Source organism: Alligator sinensis, unplaced genomic scaffold (assembly GCF_000455745.1).
Source record: "Alligator sinensis unplaced genomic scaffold, ASM45574v1 scaffold337_1, whole genome shotgun sequence".
NCBI lineage: Eukaryota > Metazoa > Chordata > Crocodylia > Alligatoridae > Alligator > Alligator sinensis.
The window spans coordinates 2464182-2484730 of NW_005841927.1; the positions used below are offsets into that span (position 1 = coordinate 2464182).

Here is a 20549-nt window from a genome sequence, read left to right on the forward strand (position 1 = left end):
CCCGCCCCGCCCTGCGGGGGGGGTGCGACCGCGCGCGTGGGTGTGCGTGCGTGTGTGCGTGCGTGCAGTGTAGTGCAGTGCAGCGCCCCCAGCTGCGTGCGTGTATGTGGGAAGGTGTGTGTGCGCGCACAACATCCAGTGCCCCCAGCTGTGTGCATGTATGTGGGAGGTGTGTGCGTGCGTGTGTGCGTGCACCATTCAGTGCCCCCAGCTGTGTGCGTGTATGTGGGAGGTGTGTATGTGTGTGTGCCCCATCCAGTGCCCCCAGCTGTGTGTGTGTATGTGGGAAGGTGTGTGTGTGCGCGCACAACATCCAGTGCCCCCAGCTGTGTGAATGTATGTGGGAGGTGTGTGCGTGCATGCACCATCCAGTGCCCCCAGCTGCGTGCGTGTATGTGGGAGGTGTGTGTGTGTGTGCGTGCCCCATCCAGTGCCCCCAGCTGTGTGTGTGTATGTGGGAAGGTGTGTGTGTGTGCGCGCGCGCATGGGTGTGTGTGCGTACATGTGCACACTATCCAGTGCAGCAGCTGCATGAGTGTATGTGGGGGTGAGTGGGTGTGTGTGTACACACCATCTAGTGCCCCCAGCTGCATGAGTGTATGTGGGGGTGAGTGGGGGTGTGCTTCCAAGCCCCCCCACTCCATTCAGTGCCCCCAGCTGTGTGTGTGTGGATGTGAGGGTGTCTGTGCGAGGGTGTTGACATTGGGGTGTGCTCCACCCAGTGCCCCCAGCTATGTGTGTGTATGTGGGTGTGGGCAGTATGGGTGGGTGGGTGCATCCAAGCCCTTGCTCCAAATAGTGCCTCCAGCTGTGTGTGTGAATGTGGATGTGGGAGTATCTGTGCATGGGTGTGTGTGGGTGTTGGCCCCATCCAGAGTCCCCAGCTATATGTGTGTGGGTGTGTGCGGCTGGAGGTGGGGAGGGGTATGGGTGGGTGTGTACTTCCAAGACCCTGCTCCACCCATTGCCCCCAACTGCATGCGTGCATCCTCCAAGCCCCTGCTCCATCCCAGGCCCCCAGCTGCATTTGGGTGTGAGTATGCGAGCATGGATGTGCCCTTCAAGCCCCCTTCTCCAAGCCCTGCGTGGAGATGTGCAGCAGGAAGAGGGAGTGTGAGTGTGTGCCAGTATGATGTATTCCCAAGCCAGACAGACAGCCCCCGTGGGGCGTTTCACCGCAGTTGCTAAAGTTTGGCATCTCATAGCAGCTGGAAACAAGACACTGTTGTGAGAAACGCCGGGCAGTCTTTGTTATAAACCAGTGATTCCCAACCAGGGTGGTGCAGCACCTCGGGGTGCCTTGAGATCCTCTTGGGAGTGCTGCGGGTGCAAGGCGAGCACTGTGCGATGTGCAAACCTGACTCACAAGATAAACCCAGAGATTTCAAATGGGGAAATACCATGACCACTAAGGTGGATTTCCTACTGGCTAGGGAAAACCAGAAACGTGGCAGGGGGTAATGCATCATTAGCTTCTCACTTTCACTTCCAGTGAGAAGATCTTGGCTATACGCTGACTTACCGAAATGGGAGACTCCTCCCTAGCTTGCTCCTGCGGCCATACGGCTGAGGGCAAGAAAAACTCAGGGGTGTCTGAACCCCAAGCCTCCGGGCTTGGACCCGCATGTAGGATGCCCGCCAAAGGATTTGGAAGCATCTGAAGCCCCAGGTGGGGGTGGAGGATGCTTGCTGGTAGCAGGGCCACATATGGTTCTTGAATAACTCATGGATTTGGAATTGATTTAGATGATTTAACCTGGGACACAAAAATTTTTCCTTAAAAATAAAACCCAGGTAACCAATAGCCCAGACCTGGGGTACAGGGGAACCCAGGGCAAGAAGATCCACCCCCCTGCAAGCTTTCAAACACTCTTTTGGGGGGCAGGAGGAGTGAAGGGACGTTTCTCTTGGATTTAGTATGTGAGGGGAAGCATTATTTCTCTTTCATTTAAAAAAAAAATAATGTTACCTGGAAAATTCAGGTAAACCCAGACATTTTGGACTTGATCTTTCTTCATCCGTAAATCCTCTGGCCATTTGCACGCACCACATGGTGTGTTCTGATCCTGCAATGACAAGGCCACATAACTAAGGCAGGTAATAGCTTTAGGCTGGTGTTAGATACTAGGTGATCCCCAGTTCTCATCCAAGCTCTGCCACGGATACACACGGAAGAGGATTATCACATTTGACAGGTAATGGAGACCATTCTGCGCCTGTTCTGCCAGTGCCTACCACTCTGGATCACAGGTAGAACAAGCCATTTTGATGCACTGTAGGCTCCATTTTTCATGACATCAGCCTGGATATCTTTAAGACAGGGATAGGCAACCCCTGGCACAAGTGCCAGAGCATGGCACACAAAGGCATTTTGCTTGGCACGCGTGCCTCGGGGCAGACGGCAGGGAAAGGGCCAGGGCTGTGCTGCCACAACAAAAATTGGGCCCCTTGCAGTTCCCCTGCTATCCGCTCGCCAACATCTTACAAGATGAGGATCCGGGTGTTTTTGGCATTGCCCAAAAACATTGCTGACCCCTGCTTTAAAGCCTGATGCACAGTCGGCTGTTGTGCATGAGACCCCCTGCAATGGCAACGAGGCGCCGCAGGGCTGTTACTTGCAGATCAATGGCTGTGAGCGGAGCAGAGAGCAGCTGAAAGATGACGGGCTGGACAATGGGTTACCTTCGTAGACAGAATGGTGTTGTTCTCCCTTCTGAAATTAGCTCCTGGATACAAAATAATTCATTTATTTTTTAATTTTGTGTCTCAGCCCAAGCTAGCCAAATGAGCAGAACTCAGTCGTTCAAGTCTGTGTGGTGCTACCACTGCCAAGCATCCTCCATCCCAGACTCTTCAGCCTATGGTTTCAGATGCTCCCAAATTCACGGCAGGCATCCTATGTGCAGGCCCCAAGCCCGGAGGTCTTGGAGTTCGGACGCCCCCAAGTCCCACTTGCCCTTACCCTGGGGCCAAAGGAGCAAGCGGGGGAGAAATCCTCCATTTCCATAAAATAGGTGTGTAGCTGAGATCCTCCCCTTGGGAAGCTATAGTAGACTCTCATAAAACATTCTGTTTGCAGTGCATTGGACAGGTCTCCACCCTCTACTACACAATGCCATTCAAGGTCATCTTGCCCCAGGAATAGACCAGTGCAGTCCAGAAAGCACACTTAATCTGAGCCAAAAGGCTGAGAAATAGTGCATTAACACCTAGACTGTGATGCTTTGAGCAAGTCCAGTGCTCTGTGTGCAACACTCCTTGCTCGTCCTCCTGTGCAAGGCAAGTAGGGATCTATTTTTAATTGTTGGGGGAAACAAAAAAAGTGGGAGGGAGGCATCCAAGGGGTTAAATAGCCTTCCTATGGCATCAGCGGGGCAGTCAGGAATAGACCCTAGCGAGCCCCCTGCTCCAGCCACTAAATCCCAAGAATCCCGGCTTCTCATTCCCTGCTCTAACATACCCCCCGCTTTGCAAATAGAGCTCTCCGAGCCTGAAAATCCCGACTGTTGGGATTCTTAGCTCCTTTTGAGAGAGTTTTCTCCCAAAATACCCATGGCAGCTGGCCCTCAGCTCCCTTCTTAGCCAGGCTGCAGTGGAGGAATGCGGAGAACAATTTCTGGGGAAGGGATGACCCTGTAGCATCCCCGGGTGTTTGCACTCTGTGACTGCCCCCTGGTCACATTCTGTGCCCCAGCACCTGTCAGGGCCCGGGGGGTGGCTCCTGGGAGCCTCCCTCCTTCACTCTCTTTTAGCGGCATCAAATCCTTCGCTGAGCTAGGATTTCTCCCTGATGTCAGCGATTGCCTATGGCCTTGGTTTCCAGTTGTCCCATCAGCTGATAGGATCTCCATTCGCTGCAAGATCTGACTGAATGTTTGGCCTGAGAATCAGCAGTTTCCACCTCCCCCCAGTGTTACCCAAAAGGGGAATTGCCTAGGGCCCTATCCCTGCTACCCTGTTCCCCAGGGCAAAGCCCAGCCCAGTCCTTTGTTGCTTGCGTGGACGCCTTCCTGCCATGTCCTTGTTGCAGATGCAATCCTCCTGCGATAGTTATGACACTGCAGGATGCTGAGCTGGATTCAGTTTAACAATATGGGAAGTGCCAGCGCATTTCAGCACAAAACGGAAAAAAAGATGCAATGCAGTCATCACCCCTAGCTCTTAGCCAGCACTTTGCCACACTGCAGAGCATGTTACAAAGGAGGTTGGTGCTGGTGCCGTTGCCTCTGGTGCAGGAAGGGGAAAAGCCAAGTCACAGAGAGGAGAAGTAACTAGCCCAGGGGCACCCAGCAAGTGAGGAGCAAGAACCTATATCCTCAGAGTCCCAGTCTAATGCACTATGCATTATACTACACTGCCCAAAACGCACACATACTGATTGGCCTGCCAAGCCCAAGAGCAGTTGGCTCGTATACCTGAGCACAACTCTTTATTTGTCTTGTAGGGCTCGTCTACAGGCAGGGCCAGTTGCACAGCTTCAGCTGACGTGTCCCAGAGGGAAAACCTCACCGAGTCCTCAGACATCCTCACCACTGTCCCAGAGACGTGCTGCTGTCTGTTAGCCCACGTACCTGTTCCACCCTGTGCACGTAGCTCTGAAACAAGTCAAGCAAATCCTCCAGTGTTTGTAATATTCAGAAGAGCTAGAACCCAGACCCACTTTTGCTTGACTTGCAAGGTAGCTCCAGGGCTTCTTTAACCCTGACCAAGGAGTTTCATGTCCCCTCTGGACCTTTTCTGTGCCAGATCCCCCAGCAGAGCTCTTCCACCCCACAAAGGAGCCTCTCCCCCTTCATGTCCACTGGGCTATATAGCCTCACGTTGCTCCAGACTGAGCTCTGCCTGAGGTCCTACAACAAACACATGCTGCTGCTAGTCCTGGGACCCAAAACCCTGCAGGAGAAGCAGCACCCAGGCTGCAAAACAGGCAGAGGGGAGGGTGACAAGGCGCAGCTGAGCTGAGTTCAAGCCCCAGCCTGGGGCAGCTGAACAGATGCTGTTTCATAAAGCCCAGACAACTTCTTCATCCACTTAAGTGCCAGGCCAGTCTTGTGGTCACCTCCACCACCCCCACCTGCATCCACTAAGCCCAGACATCTCCCTTATCCACCAAGTGCCAGGCCAGTCTTCTGGTCACCTCCACCTGCATCTACCTCCTTTCTGAGCCTGCTTCCTTTGTAGGCTTTTATCTCCTCAATGATCAGTCAGCCAGGCTCCTTCATACACCTGAAGGGAGCTCAGAGGTGCAGTGGCACTGGGGCTTGGTGGTTGATGCCACACAGCTGGGCCAGCCCCAGCTGGGTCCTTGCTCCTCTGCAGAGCTGCAGTTTGCTGGTTGTCTGGATGGAGGGCATCGCTGGTCTGCCTGGGGAACAGCCGGGTCTTTGTCTGCCCCGTGTGCCACGGCAGCTGGCGCGCTCCCCCGGCATTCCAGCACGGGTACAGCTTCTGCCGGTGCAAGCGCTCGGCTGATAGGGGCCGCGCAGCTGGGGAGGAACCTGCCCCTGGACACAGGGAGCTTTTGTTTCGAGACGGTTCAAGGATTTGTCTTTCAGGGTGGCCGGACATCCCGTGCCCTGCTCTTCTTCCGGTGAGTGCCAAAACCCAGCTGGGCTCTGCTTCCAGGAGGAGCTCACTTCTGAGAGGTGGGTGGGCTGATGGGTCAGGGAAGATGCTAGCGAGACCTTGGAGAACTGGCTGGGGGAGACTCTCCAGATCTCAGTCTTGTCTCATGCAAAGCCCCGCTACACTGTGGGGCTCCATGCGGATACCCCTCAATGCAGGCCCAAGGCTTTACTCGTGACCACAAGCTCTCCAGGGCAGGGGCTGCATCGTCTCCCGTGCGAGTGCCCAGATCTGAGCATGACGTGCCCGCTCGTGGCTGAGACAGAAATAAATAATATTCATCTCAACGGAGCCAGTGTGGGATTGTCTGGAGTCCACACAGCAGCCGTGGCAGACCAAACCCTCTGACTGGCCTACTTGCCTCAGGATTGGGCTTTTCTAGTATTAGAAGGGCTTCTGGAGGGTCTGAAAGCCCAGGCCTGCGTGTCTTGTGTTTTGTGGGCAGTCAAAGGTGTGCAAAGGCAGGTGTGCCCATGCGTGAGAGTGGGGGTACATGGCTGTGCCTGTAGGTCACCTGGAGCAGGGGGCTGCATGGACAGGACCCTCCCCGTCACCCTGTAGGCCTCACATGCTTCCTCTTGCTCATGCTTGCTCTTGGCTCGCTTTCCTCATAAAGCCAGCCAGCCTGCGGGCTCTGGGCAGGGAAGCAGTATTTGCAGAGCCTGTCATGCTGTTGGCTCCCACATTGTTTGCAGCTGGGAGCCCTTTGGCATCTCTGACCCCAGCTGCAGGATCTTGGCATTCCCTGTTATGGATCTAGGCTCTCCTCCTGTTCACCATTTACTTTTTGCATCTCTGTAGGTCCTCGGGATCTGGGCTGCACCTGCTGAGAGTCTCTCCTGCTAATGGGGAGAGCGGAGAGTTCCCAGTCCCAGGGAGCTCACCTGAGCTGAGCTCTTATCACTCCTACCATCCTGGGCAGGGAGAGGCTGCTCTTTGCCCTTCCACCTGACCCAGATGCCTGTGCGCATGGTTATCTGGGGGGAGATTGTGCTGTGCTTTGTTTACCAACCAGCCAGGGGTGTGTGTGGCAGGCAGCCGCTCTAACCCCAAGCGCTATCATTGCCCTCTGCCACGCTGACCAACCTCTGCTCAGCTCAGGTCACTGGAGTCCAAAGATCCCTGTGGCTGGTGCTGGGGTGGAGGCCTGGCATGGTCCTTAGGTGCCAAAGGCTGGGGACCCTGCGGTCCAGCCAAGCTTTGGAAAGGAGGGGAAGGCAGGGCCCGAGTGCTGGGTTTGCATGATTGTGCTGAGATCAGGCTGGCTTGGAGACTCTCCAAGGAGGGTGGCTGGGGCAGCAGAAAGGATTCCCCCTATCCTGAGCCCAAAGTGAATGTCTCATGCTGAGCCTCACCCTGTGCTTGGGCACCAGCTGTGAGCCTTCTTTGGTGGGCAGGGGCAAGGCTGTCCCTAATGCAGGATTGTGCCCCAGGACTGCTCTAGCTCAGGAATCCCCAAGGGGCTTGTGCACCGGGGCTGACGTAGCTCCTACTGTTGTGCATGCAGCTCCGGGCACTTTGGGTCTTGCCATCGATGTCGCCAGCCTGCTTTGCTGCATCTGTCCTGCTGCAGCCCCCAGAGGGGCCAGCCAAGGTGGGAAGCCCCCTGGGCACTGTTGTAAGAGCTGGTCCTTGCCTCACAGTGCTTGAGATTAAGATCTAGCAGGTGGGTGAAGCTGATGGGCAGGGCTAGGGCTGGGGCAGCAGGGAGGTGCTGTTGAGTCGTTGAAAAGGGGCCTGAACTTGGGTTTTGGAGGTAGATTTTGGGTAAGGCTGTCCTACCTGGTACTGCCAGCAAAGCAGTTAGGAGGGTGGCTTGTATCACTAGTGCTGAGTTAACACTCGCAGCAGTGGCCCTGGGGAAACTGAGGCATGGAGAGCATAAGGGATCAGCCTGGTGCCCCCTCTGCATGTGCTGCTATGGAAAGCCTCCTTTCTTGCTGTGTTCGCAGCCTTTCCCCAGGGTCCCAGGCCCTGTGAGAGAGCTGGAGTCCGTTCCTGCCTCAGTTGTAGGCTTCCAGTGCAGCCTTGGGGAAGGTACTGAACTGCTCCCTGTACCAGTTTCCTCCTGTGAGTCGGGGGCTGGATGAGGCTTAACTCATGCAGATGTGCCAGCTGCTCTGAAACCTTTTTCTGCAAAGGAAGGAGGAGAGATGGGTCATGTAGCATCTCCTCCACAAATGAGCACACTTGGGGTTTCACCTCCTGCCCCCTGCCCATCCCACCCCTGAGGGGCATCCCAGCCCTCAGGGAGAAAGCTGGATGCCCAGCCACAGTCAGGCCAGGAAATGCTCTGTTCTGCATTGGTAGCAGCTAGTTCTCCATGACCAGCGGGGGGAACAAACCTTCTGCTGGGAACTGGTGGTTGCCTATTTCATAATCTGACCACAAATGTGTGCAACAGGCTGAGCTGCTTGCTCCACCCGTGGGGCTTGGCTCCCACTATGTGCTCAGTGGCGCGATGCCTCTGGGAACGGGAACATTTGTCAGCACCCAAACACACTCGGGGCTAGGCTGCTATGTGCCTCCAAACACACAGCCTGCCTCAAAGGGCTCCAGAGCAGGTTATGCATGGAGTACTCGTGCCCGTCCCTTCACCTGTGACTTCTGGGGGGAGGGAAAGCAGCTGTGCGACTGCACCCCTGGTGCCAGTTTGGGACGGGAAGCACAGAAGGAGATATCTTAACTCAGCTGAAATGAGTTTTGGGGCCAGAGGGGCTCTGATGGCTGCGTGGGTCCAAAATCCCAGCTTTTCTTTGGGTCCTAAAGTGCCTCTGGGGTAAGCAATTATTTCAGGCGGAGGGCCGCTTACTGAGTTTTGGCAAGTCATCGAGGGCCGCATGACAGGCAGCCAGGGGCAGATTAGTATTCATTTTCTAAGTTTTTTAGGGGCCCCGCAGGCTGGATAGAATGGCCTGGCGGGCCACATCTGGCCCACGGGACACATTTCACCCACCCCTGCTCTGGGGAGTCTTGTGGTGTGTTCAGTGTTAATGCAGACTAGCACTTGCTGATTCAGCCATTGGAGGAAAAGTGCGAGATACTTACTCACCCACCTGCCTGCTGCAGCCCCGAGGTGCTGGAGGCTGTGACTCACCCTGCCTAGACCGCAGCATCTGGGGTGACCACTGGTCACGGTGCTGTTGCTGCAGATGGGATCTCTGAACCCCCCAGTCATATCTGCATCGCTGTTTTAGAAGCTTCCATGAACTTGTACCACTGCTTAGGTCCCTGGCCCCATGCCATCAGCCTGACCGATAGCTGTCGGGAACAGGCTTGGACTCAAACAGGCCAGGGGAGAGGCTCTGTCAGGAATGTATTTAGACTGAGAGGGTTGTCAAAGCAGGGATCAGGTCTTCCTCCTCGTCTCCAGCATGCTTAATGCACTGTCCTTGCAATGCTTTTGGAGAGGTGTGCAGTTTAGAGACCAAGAGCCAGGTCTCCTGGGTTCTTCCCCCTGCTCTTGCACTGACCTTGGGTAAATCGCTGAACCTCTGTGGCTCATGTCATCCTCTCCTGAATTCCAGTCCTGGCTTTAACGCGGCCCCTTGCTTTGTGTCCTGGTGAGGCCTCACCTGGAGGACTGCATCCAGTTTGGACTGCAGCATTTCAGGAGAGATCTGGGCAAACTGGAGTCTGGACAGGAGTGCAACAAAAATGATCTAAGGCTTGGGAAATGTGACCTGCAAGGAAAGACCGGAAGAACTGGGGTCTGTAGCTTCGAGCAGAGAAGACGGGGGTTTTGACTTGTTAACAGTCTTTAGATACAAAAAGGGTTTTTTTTTTTTTTTTTTTTTTTAATAAAGGGAGGGGGCAATCAGCTGTTCTTTGTGCCCACAGGGACTGGTCCCTTCTAGCCCTATCTTTGTATGCTTCCCAGTCTGTGCCTCAGTTTCCCCATCAGTAAAATGGGGCTAATGTAATGTACCTGCCTTGCATGCAAATGGCAGGCACAGTCCCTTGGGGCTTGCAAAGCACCTTGCAAGCCTTGAAAAGTGCTACAGGAAGGAAGTATTTGTGCTGCCCAAATCCTAACTCTACCTGCACTTATCGGGAATCCCTGTCGCTTGCATTCTTCGGCTTCAGGGAATAAACCAACTGCTTGAAATGCCTAGGATTAGAAAGCTCCAGCCTGGCTGGTAACTGCGGGCTGAAGAGTTTCACACCCAAATTAGAAGCAGCTACTCTATCAGTGGGAGCAAGCAGAGATGAAAATGGGCCCAAAGTCGGGTGTGGAGCCAAACTGATTCCCGGAGCTCAGAGCTGCTGGCATGGGGAAGCCTTGAGCCCCTTGCGCAACTTGGAGGGAGCTGGCCTGTCCTTTCCTATCCCAGAAGTCGGAGGCTGGGGCAGCACAGAGCCTGATTTATGCAAAAGGCAGGAGTCTGGCCACAAATAGTTAAGCTGACACACACAATCATGCAAATTGTTTTTTTTTTTGTTTTTTTTTTAAAGAAAAAAAAGAACCACCCAAGTCCCTTTGATGCCTTGGGCTGCATATCCTTGTTTTCCTTTGCAACCATGGGGGTTAAAGAAATGTCAGAACTGAGACTTCCCCTTCAGCCACGGGTGGACAGCTGATTTTGGAGTGGGGGTGATGTGGTCACTGCTGGGATCTGGCCATCAGCTGCTGTTATGTAGCTGGAACAGTCCAAGCAAGGTGAATCGCTGCCTGTAACCCCAAATAGAACAGGGTTACACTCACTCTGGTTTCGCTTCACTTGTGTTGCAACAGGAGCCTGCCATGTAACCATAACCGTTACATCACTGGGTACTGTCTGTACTTTTCATCCCGTGCTTCCGGGAGCTGGAGCAGGGACGCTGGAAAGGGTTGCTCCGATCAGGATGTGACTCAAGTAACTTGTGACCGGCTGTGGGGAAAAAGAGGAGCCTGGGGAGTGGGGAAGAGGCTGGTTGTGGCAGGAGACTTCCCACTGGGGGGTGGGCAAGAAAGAGTTAGGAGCCCTTTATTCTTATTCTCCCCCCCAACACAAGTCTGTAGTTAAATGCAGCTTGGGCTGAGCCAGGCTCTGGCTTCACCTGGGGTGACTGGCTGCCCTGAGGGGTTGTACCCATGCTAAACATAGCCGGAGAGGGGCCTGGAGGGACAGGAAGGGGGAATGGGACTGCCTGGGGAGGTGACGCTGTGGAGCTCCTGCCTTGCCCTTGCTGTCTTAGTGTTGGGGGCAAGAGTCATTTCTACTACCACCCCCATCCCTCTGCAGCCCCGTGGGGGTGGGGGGGGAGTTGCCTTTGCAAACCCCATGGGCTTTCCCCAGCCTGCTCTGAGGTTGTAGCGTGGGACTCTTCCAGAGGGGTGGAGGGATCTCCAAGGCCATCTCGGGGCCAGCCAGGTCCATGGTGCAGATCACAGCTGCCTCAGGGCTGCTCTATGTCACTTGGTGCAAGCTGCTGGGACCCTCCTGCAGCGTGCTGGACACTCCTCCCCGCTGTCCTTCCCCTACCCCAGCCTGGGAGCCCTGGATGCTGGAGGCTTCCCAAAGGTGCAGTGGCTCCCCCATGACTCCTGTAAGGCTGTCTTGCAACTGGCAGTGCCATGCAAAGGAGCCCTCCTGAGCCGGGCAGCCGGCCCGTCCTCCCAGAACCTGCCCCTGCACCCATCCAGTCGCAGGTAGCTCCGTTCTAAGCGGGCAGGAGCCTGGACCCACCAGCAGTGGATGCTAAGAGGATGGCAGCCCCTGTGCCACCATGCTAAGAAGATGGCAGCCCCTGTGCTGGCGCTCCATCCTGTCCGTATCGGTGCAGGCGCTGGGGGTGGGATGTCCTTTCTGCTGCCTTGCTTGCTTCCCACAAGGCTGGACACAGCTTCACCTTTTGTGGCGGGGAGGTCTTTGTTCCTTCTGCTCCTTTCAGACTGCCATGGTTCCCCTCCAGCTTAGCCATCACTGCCCTGTCTGGGCTTTTCCTTCTGCACTGCCCTGAAACCGGGGCCTGGGCAGCTCCTAACCAAGAGGCACGACACTGCACAATGGTTTCTTCCCCACCCTGCCCCTTTCACAGACAGGGGAAGCGACTCCCCCAAAGCGTAGGGAAGGTCAGTGGCAGAGCGAGTGCTGGCCCCTGGCCCCCTGCTCCAACCCCAGGCTATCTGGAGTCTGCTGGTAGGTGGTCAAGGCTGCATTCATGCCCTTTCCCTCGCGTGAGGGGAGTGGGATGCAGCAGCCAAGCGTCTTGCTAGGGACTCGGAGCTGGCTGCAGGCAGCCCCAGCTCAACTGGTCTCAATGCGTATCTGGCTGGGGGAGGGCAAGGGCAGCCGGATGCAACTCCAGGCACATCCTCCCTCGGGTGCTGTTGGCTCCAGGGCCTGCCCTGCCTTAGCCCTACCAGCCCAACAGGTCTCGTCGGCTTAGGCAGACTGCTGATGTCCGTTGCGCTGTCTGATCCGGCCAGCCCCACGTGTTGTGCCAGGACTTGCAGGGACTGGGGTTTTGTGCAGCGCCAGCCATGCACCATGCATGGCTCTGCCTGCCGGCTGCTAGGCCACGGGGGGGATTCAGGCTTCAAGCGTTCCCGGCACTGGGGTCCGGGCAGCCATGAATGTGCGTGAAACCAGACAGCCTGGTTGGGGTGGGGAGGGTGAGCAAAGGGATCTGGGTGAAAGGGCCCAGCCTGTGCACTGGGCTGGGTCTCTGGGCTCTCAGACAGGGGTGGGCTGGGGAGAGCTGTGCTGGCAGAGCTCCCTAGCTGACGAGGTGTCCTCCAGACACTGCGCCTGACAGGGGGAAGAGGGGGAATACGGCAGCCTCTGACCCCAGGGTTGCTTTGAATGCAGCAGTGAAAGCGGCTATCGGCTCCCTCCTTGCTGTGTGCAGTGACGCCTGCACAGGGGCTGGCGGTCAGCAGTGGGCTGGGACCCGGGGCTGGCTGAGAGCTTCCAGCTGAAACGGGCCCAGTAGGGAGGGAAAGGAGGGTGAGATGCAACCCCAGGGGCCTGATTCACCTCTCAGATAGGGCCTGATCCCAGCTGAAATAGAGCTTTGCAACCGCCTTCTCTGGGCTTTGGATTGGGCTCCTAATGCCCAGGTAACCCTGCTGATGGCAGTGAGGTTACTCCTGATCTGCCTCTGCTGGATTGAAACCCAGCCCTGGGGCTTTCTTAACAAGGAGGTCATTTCCCTTTTGCTTCTCTGGCCCCTCTCCCTCCATCCAGGGTCTGGTTTTTGCCCGCTTGCTCCCTGACTCCCATGGGGTGGCCCACTCAGACATGGCTGGAAGCTGTGCCACTTGGCTCTTCCCTCCCGTGCCCCCTGTGATGCTCCATGTAGCTGAGGCCTCTTCTGTATTTCCATCCCATCCTTTCCTAACACCCTGCAATGTTCTTACTTCTTCTCCTGGACAGATCTTTGGGTTTATTTTGTTTTGACTCTGTTGCTATTTAGTGCCAGTTCCTATAGCAACTTCCACCCCCAGATTTCATCCTTTCAGGCTGCTCTGACTCCTTGTAGTCAAGGATTGTCTCCCCTGATGTCAGCAGGAGCTGGCCGGGGCTCTGGGTGGGTACTGCATTCCAGCAGGAACCAGTCCAGTTGGCATCAAGTGTGCCAAGGGCATGTGCCACTTCCTGGCTCATGGGTCAGAGCTAGCCTGGCTCCTCGCTCTGTCACCATCTGAGGCCTGGGGAGATGAGCTGAGGGACCTTGGCTGGGTTTCCTACAGAGCATCGTGTCCGGGGGTGGCCTCGGATGTGAGCCCTGAAGGCTGCATCAACCGCGCAGCCTGCATTTAGCCCCTGGCTGGGTTGTGAGTTGGGGCATATCTGCACGGGACACTTGGGCAGATCCATGCAGGCCAGTTTTCCAAGTGAACTAGGTAAATGACCTGAAACCACGTGGGGACAGGAGCTTGTTCCCTTCTGCTGGCTCAAGTCTTGGGGGCTCGTAGCCGTTCTGTGGTTGTGAGTTTGCTGTACGGAGAGATGGGGCATGGGAAGCTTTGGGGAGTGAATGGGCCCGTGGCAATGTGGTGAAGGGATGGAGGGGGAAGAAGGGAACTATAAAGAGGGAAGAGAGGGTGCTGGCAACAGCTGCTGTCCCTGCCCATCGGTTATGGGAAGTGCTTGGAGTTGTGCCCTGTATCGGCATGGAAGAGCGTAGGAGCGGTAACGGGGCAAGGCCTCCCGCCTTCCCAGCACTCGTCCTGGGCTGTGCGACTGCAGCGCTGTGTTTGCTCTGGCTTCCCTCGTGGAGGTCAGTGATCTCCCTTCCCAAGCAGTCAGTGACCCCTCACTTACAACTTCACCCTGCTCCACAGAGTGGGCCTGTCTGGGAGAAGGTGTCCTCCAGCCACCCAAAGCTCGGGTCACCCACCCTGCTCCCTGCTGGCGCCTGGCATGTCCTCCTGTGCCATTGGCCTGGCCATTCCCAGGGCAGATGTAGGGAGGGGACAGTCCATCCAGCCCTGCTCTCTGCACCAGGACTGGAAGCAGCAGCTGACCCCAGGATATGGCTGTTATAACCCCAGCATGCAGATAAGGAGAGCTGATTTCAGCTCCTGGCTCTGCCACTGGCTCCTGGTGTGAGCCTGGGCACGTCTCTTCACACCCCCCATGCCTCAGTTTCCCCACCTGTAGCAAGGAGTTAAGGTGACTTCCCTGCCTCCCAGTACCTCGGTTCTTAATGCCTATGAGATGCTCTGATATCACAGTCATCAGGACCCTGCATGTAGGCTGGATGGCACTGTAACAGCTACTGTAGGCACTAAATCAGTGTGCTCTGGAGAGAGGTGCCCATTCCCCACAGCCCTTGCGTGTTCCCGGATCTCCCCTGTATTGGGCATTGTCCACCAATGCGGCTGGGCAAGTGGCAACAGCTAGTGGAGATGTCTGGGGAAGGGGTGACATGGGTCTCGACCTGGTGCATCCACTTCAGTTTCATGATCATGGGATCCGACCCCGTGGGAATCCTGCTGCGAGCCCAGGACTTCACTCAAGGGCCCCAGATGTGGCTCTTTGGAGCTACGTTGGGACACAGCAGCAAAGCCACTCTTGGCAGGGCTGCGCATGGGAAACCTCCTCTAAGCCTGGCCCTGAACCTTCCTACAGTTGAGGGATCAGCTCAGGAGTCCAGCTGCAGGCCAGGATGGAAGTGCACTGGTAATGACACTGGCTTGTGGCCAGAGCTCATGGCTCTGGGGGGTCTAGAGGCTGTTTGGTCACCTCTGCCTGCCTTTCAGAGCTGGTTTTGCAATTGGTTGCTAACAGAGCCCTGAAGCCCAGAGCATAAGCCCAAAATAGCTTCTCTGATGTCAGGCCGGAGAGGGACAGCACACAGAGCTCCTCTGTGCGGCAGGGAAGGGGAGCGAGGAGCAACTGGGGCTCAGGGCAGGGGGGCGAATGGCCTAGGGAGGAGGGGCGGGGTGTTGAGGAAGGAAGAGATGGCAGCACTGGGAGAGTCATGTCAAGCTGGGGCTTCAAAGTCCATCCGTGCTGTCAGCAGGATCCAAAGGGCACTGGGGAGTTTGCGAAGCTGCATAATAGTTATAGCTCTGGGCTTGGGTATCCATGTTGTGGGCCACCCCGAGGGTGACAAGCTGCCAGGGGAGGGAATTTGATGGGCTCCTCCTGTTGCCTTCAGAGCTGACCCCCTCATCCTGCCCCTGCCCAGAGGCAACTGCTGGGGCTACTGAAGGCTTCAGTGAATTGCAGCAGGGTTATGCAGGGGGGTGCATGTACCATGTCCAGAGCGGCTGTATTGCAGGAGCCAGGCGACTGGAGCTAGCCTAGGAAAGCATGCCGGGCTGTAGGCAGAGCTGGAGGTGCAGGCTGGAGCCCGCCACTGCTTTTCCTCCCTCCTCCTTCCCCCGGGCCAGCGTGGCTCTGTTCTTTGGCTGCAGGGGCCCCACTTTGTGACCTGCCCTGGGAGATGGCTGTGTGGGACTGAGCAAGGCCACTGAGGAGGGAACAACTTGTCCCAGGAGGTTACCCTGAGTCAACCAGGCTTTGCCAATGGGCAGGACAAGCAGAATCTGGTCATTTTTAGACTCTGGGCATGGCCAATCGCACATCTAGCATGGTGTGTCCTGACCGATGGCAGCCAACCCCAGAGAGGAGCTCCGTGGGGTGGGAGGGCTCAGTAACCTGTGGGAGCCTGGATTCCAAGATCCTTTCTTGGCTCTACCCCTGGCTTGCCTTGTGCTGCCAAAGGGGCAAGTCTCCTCTTGAAGATTTCCAAAGTAAGCGATTGCAGCATCTCTGGAGGGAGCTTATTCCAGTCTGGACACCCTGGCTGTGAAGAAGTACTTCCTAGTGTTAAGCCTGAGTTGATCTTCCAGGAGTTTGTGGCCATTACTCCTGGTTTTCCCCTCGGGTGCCCTAGTGAACAGTTGCTCGCTGAGCCCTTGATGCACTCCCCTAGTGTAGCAGTGAGATGCTACCAGGTCCCCTCTCAGCCTTCTCCTCAAGCTGAAGAGTCCCAGATCTCTCAGCCTGTCCTCATATGTCTTGCTGTGTAAGACTCGGATCATACAGGTGGCTTTTCTTTGGACTCTCTCAAGCTTGTCCATGTCCTTGTTAAAGTGTGGTGCCCAGAACTGGACGCGGTCCTCCAGCTGTGGTCTCACCAGTGCCAAGTAGTGAGGAAGAATCGCCTCCTTGGCTTTGCTGGAGAGGCATCGATTGATGCATGCCAGAGTATTATTTGCCCTGCTGGCTACAGCATCGCCCCGTTGGCTCACATGCATACTGTGGTCTATTATTACCCCCAGATCCCTTTCATTCATGGTGCTAGTCAGTTTGGCGCCACCAAGCCTGTACATGTGTTGGGGGTTGCTCATCCCGAGGTGGAGACTTTACATTTCTCACTGTTGAACTTCATCAGGTTTCGATCTGCCCATCTTGGACCTGTCTAGATCCACCTGTAACTGTAGCCTATATTCAAGCGTAACCACACTCCCCTGTAACTTGGTGTCGTCTGTGAATTTGGCCAGTGAGCTCTTCACCCCCGCATCCAAATTGTTAATAAAGATGTTGAAAAGTACTGGACTGAGCACCGACCCCTGTGGGACACCGCTGCCCACTTCTCCCCAGGATGACACCAATCTGTTCACTATTGACTCTCTGGGTCCTGTCCTGCAGCCAGTTTCTCACCCACCTGACTGTCTTGGAGCCATGAAACAGGTGCCAGGGACAGCCCAGGGTATTCGCTAGTGCCCACAGGTCCTACCAGGAGCACGTCTGCCTTCCCGGTGGCTGCAGCACTGTGGGGGACTGAGCAAAGGCCCAGGAAAGCCATGGGATGGACAGTGTCTCTTGTAGGCTGCCTTAGCCCAGGGCTTCCCCACTCCATGCAATAGCCTTGTGCAGGGGCTAAGTCCTGCCCTGCCTACTCACCGCAAACCTCCAGGTGTGTGGGGTCACTGCTGCCTTTATGGACGAGGAAGTAATGGGAGGGGACGTGTTTGACTATGTCCTCTTGAGTCCCTGGACCTCCACCTCTAGGTCCTGCTATGTCCCAGGACGCAGGGCTCTGTGTCTGGGAGCAGAGCTCTGCTCCGGGCAGCAGCCTCTCAATGCAGCTGCAGGCGTGGGCTGCAGCACCCCTGGCTGGCCCCAGCCCAGTCCTGGAGAGGGGTCAGGCTTGGGGCCCGTCCAGCCCTGCTGGTAGCCAGCAGGGCCATCTGCGTGGTGGGGTAAGCAGCACAGTCACCAGCCTACGAGGGGCCAAGGTGCTGCGAAACTGCTGTGAAGGCAGCCAAGTCTGGCCACGGTCACATCACCACATCCAGTCCTGGGCTCTGTATCACTCCACCCCCTGCCTCCGCCTCTTTGCCCTAGCTCTGCAGGGGCTCTCTTGAGTCCTTGGCTGTTCTGACACATGCAGCTGCATTGCCCCGAGGGATGTGGAGGCCAGTGCCAGCTCAGCCACCTGCCTGCATGCTGTCCCACCCACCCCTTTCTCCTCCTGGCCCTCGGAGCTGGGTTGGAGCCGACCAAGGGCAAGGTCTGGAAGGGGATGAGCCTGCCAGCCAGGGCTGCGTGGGAGCAAGCTGCCCAGCTCCACTTGAGACATCAGTGGTGCTCCCTTTGCCAGGGAGGCATTGCATTCAGGGGGGCTTAATGCCACCTGCCCCCCTCCTGTGGGCAGCTGGGAAAGACCAGTCCAGACCAAGCAGCTGGGGGTGTCTTTACCAGCCCTGCAACGAGTCTGCCCCCGTGCCCACCAGGCGGGAGGGAGAAGTGGCTCCAGTGAGGAGCTGTGATGGGGGCAGAGTGGGTGGAGAGGCAGAACTTGGTGACACTGGGGTGGATGGGGGCTTGGGCTCTGAGCAGGAAACCCAAACCCCATCCGCTCTGGACATCCGATCAGGGATGGATGTGCCCTGTGCTGGGGCGGGGGGTCCTGAATGGCCCTGCAGGGAGGAACAGGGTGTTCCACCCCAGGTTGCCTCTGGGCTTAGGGTCTCCATGTCCACTGCTGACACCAGCACTGAGCAGGAGCCCCCAGGCCTTGCTTCCTTGCTCTGCCACCATCTCTCTTCCCTGTCCAGCACCATGCCTGTGCACTGGGGTCCCACCAGGCCAGCAGCTCCCAAACGGCTCCTTGGCAAGACCCAGTTTGCAGTAGTGAAGATAGCATGCAACGTGCCCCGCTGTGGCTGCTTCTCTCCCTGTTGTCTCAAGGGGCAGGGGCTCAATGCCCATGTCTGCAGCCCTCCACAAGTGCCACCCTGCAGCAGTGTGTCCCTGAATGAAACGGGCTCCAGTTGGCCCCAGTTAGCCGCTGCTTGCTGCCGGGTAGGAGCAGACACACACCCGTTATTGGGAAGCCCCTGGCAAGCCTCCCTGCCCCAGGGACTAGCAGGGGTGGAGTTGGGGTGAAGCCAGGGTTGGGGTGAAGCCAGGGTTTGGGAAGCTGAAGTCATGGGGGCAATGCGCAGAGGGGGGCGCCCCCTGCTGGCCATCGGGGGGATCGGGGATGAAGTCACGGGGCAGGGGGGCCGGGGATTTGGAATGATAGAAATGAGGGTCGAAGGGACCCTGGGGGGTCACATCTAGTCCAACCCCTGCTCAAAGCAGGACCAGCCCCAGCTACATCATCCCAGCCAAGGATTTGTCTAGCTGGGGCTTAAACACCTCCAAGGATGGAGAGTCCACCACCTCTCCGGGTAGCCTGCTCCAGTGCTTTACTACCCTCTGCATGAGAGGTTTTTCCTGATATCTGACCTCAACGTCCTTTGCTGCAACTTGAGCCCATTGCTCCTTGTCCTGTCATCTGCCACTGCTGAGAACAGCCCAGCTCCATCCTCTTTGAACCCCCTGCATGGAGATGAAGGCTGCTGTTAAATCCCCTCTCAGCCTTCTCTTCTGCAGACTTAATAAACCCAGTTCCCTCAGCCTCAGTCCCTGAACCATTTTGTTCCCCTCTGCTGGACTCTCTCCAACTTGTCCATGTCCTTTCTGCAGTGGAGGGCCCAAAACTGGACACAGGACTCCAGATGTGGCCTCCCCAGTGCTGAATAGAGGGGAAGAATCACTCCCCCCAGTCACCATCTCTGGGGCTCACCATGTCCCGAAGCCCCGCTGCTCCCTGCATCAAATGCCCAATCCCAGGCTCCTCCAATCCCACCTGACTGGTGCTGGCAAGAGCAGGGCCAGCTCCAGTTCCCATGGAAGCCCGGGGCCAAACCTCAGGGCTGCTGGATTGTCCCCCCCCTCACCGCGGGAGAGCTAGTGGGATTCTTCCTCCTGCAAAGGCAATTAACAGCTTTGGTGCAAAGCTAATGGTCCTGATTAGGTCACTAACACATGTGTTTATCCCCAGCTCTTAGGCAAGGTGCAGAGACTTCTCCAGGAGGAGGCAGATAACACGAAGGCTGCAGTGAATCAGGAGTGAGTGGGTGAGAGGGAAATGATCCCTCCAGGGAGACTGCAGGGGAGATTTAGAGACTGGGGCTAAGCAGCTGTTTTCCCATCTGGGGAACTCAGTAAACACCAGCAAGGGGAGGAGAGGTAATGGGCCCCTGGGGGGACTTGGCCCCAGCCCCAGAGTCCCTGCCTCCTCCTGGCCTTGAATGCCAGGGCAAGCAGAGCCAGTGGGAGCATCCACACTGCCAGCAGCCCATGCCAGGGAGCGCCCAGCACACCTGCCCTGTGTACCCCACCCTACCCAGGTGGAGCATAGCTGCCTGAAAGCAGCCCTGGGCAGATACCAAGAGGCTTGCTATCTCCAGCCTGCGCATTGGCATGTGCCTAGAGCCTCTCCGAGGAGGCCTCAGAGTTCCCGTTCCCTGGGGGAGCTCGCAGTCGGCTTCCTACCCCGGTGCAGACATTTACAGGGATGCCAAGGCAGGTGGCCTGCTCCCACTGGGAGCTGGGTCCTGGGAGCCAGGCTTGGTGCCAGGTAAGACAGGCAGCAGCTCCTGCTTCCCGGGCCCTTGGGGAAAGGTCACAGGTTAATGCAGCCAATGCCGCAGCCTCCGCAGACCACTGGAGCATGCCCCTGCTTCAAGGCGGGAGTAGTGATGATATCACCGTGCCTAGGATAATGTCACACTGAAAGGCCAATTGCTCCTTCAGCTTCCAGACATGGAGGGGAGGGGGTTGCACTGGGCAGAGGGAAGGCTTGGCTTGGCATGGGCACGTCCGGGCTGGTCTGGCCTGGGTACCACTGGGACGAGACAGGGCAGCTGCTCCAGCCATCAGGAGCGAGAGGCACTCTCCTGGGAGCAGGGTCCGGTGCCCACTGGCTGGGCTGGCCTGAGGGTACCCATGCTCTTGGGCTTCTTGGCCTGTATCGCCCTCTTCTTTGGCAATCCCTCGCAGTTGAGGATGATTGTCTTCATGATTGTCTCATTTGTGGGCCCAAAGACGGCTAACGAGGTCCATCTGGGATGGGTAGCTCCAGATTCTTCATTCAGCCCATGAGACACTGTTTCTGCTGCTTGCTCTTTTCTGTCTCCCGTTGTC

The 20549-nt window shown here is 56.8% G+C and overlaps 1 protein-coding gene across 1 annotated transcript in view; it reads left to right on the forward strand.

The window, feature by feature from the left end:
* The first annotated feature begins 5407 nt into the window (after positions 1-5407).
* Positions 5408-20549, forward strand: part of MYCL (MYCL proto-oncogene, bHLH transcription factor) — a 34736-nt gene continuing 19594 nt past the window's right edge. The window contains exon 1 of the mRNA XM_006019298.3: positions 5408-5590. The gene's annotated coding sequence lies outside the window, so the exon portion shown is untranslated. The remainder of the gene's footprint in view (positions 5591-20549) is intronic.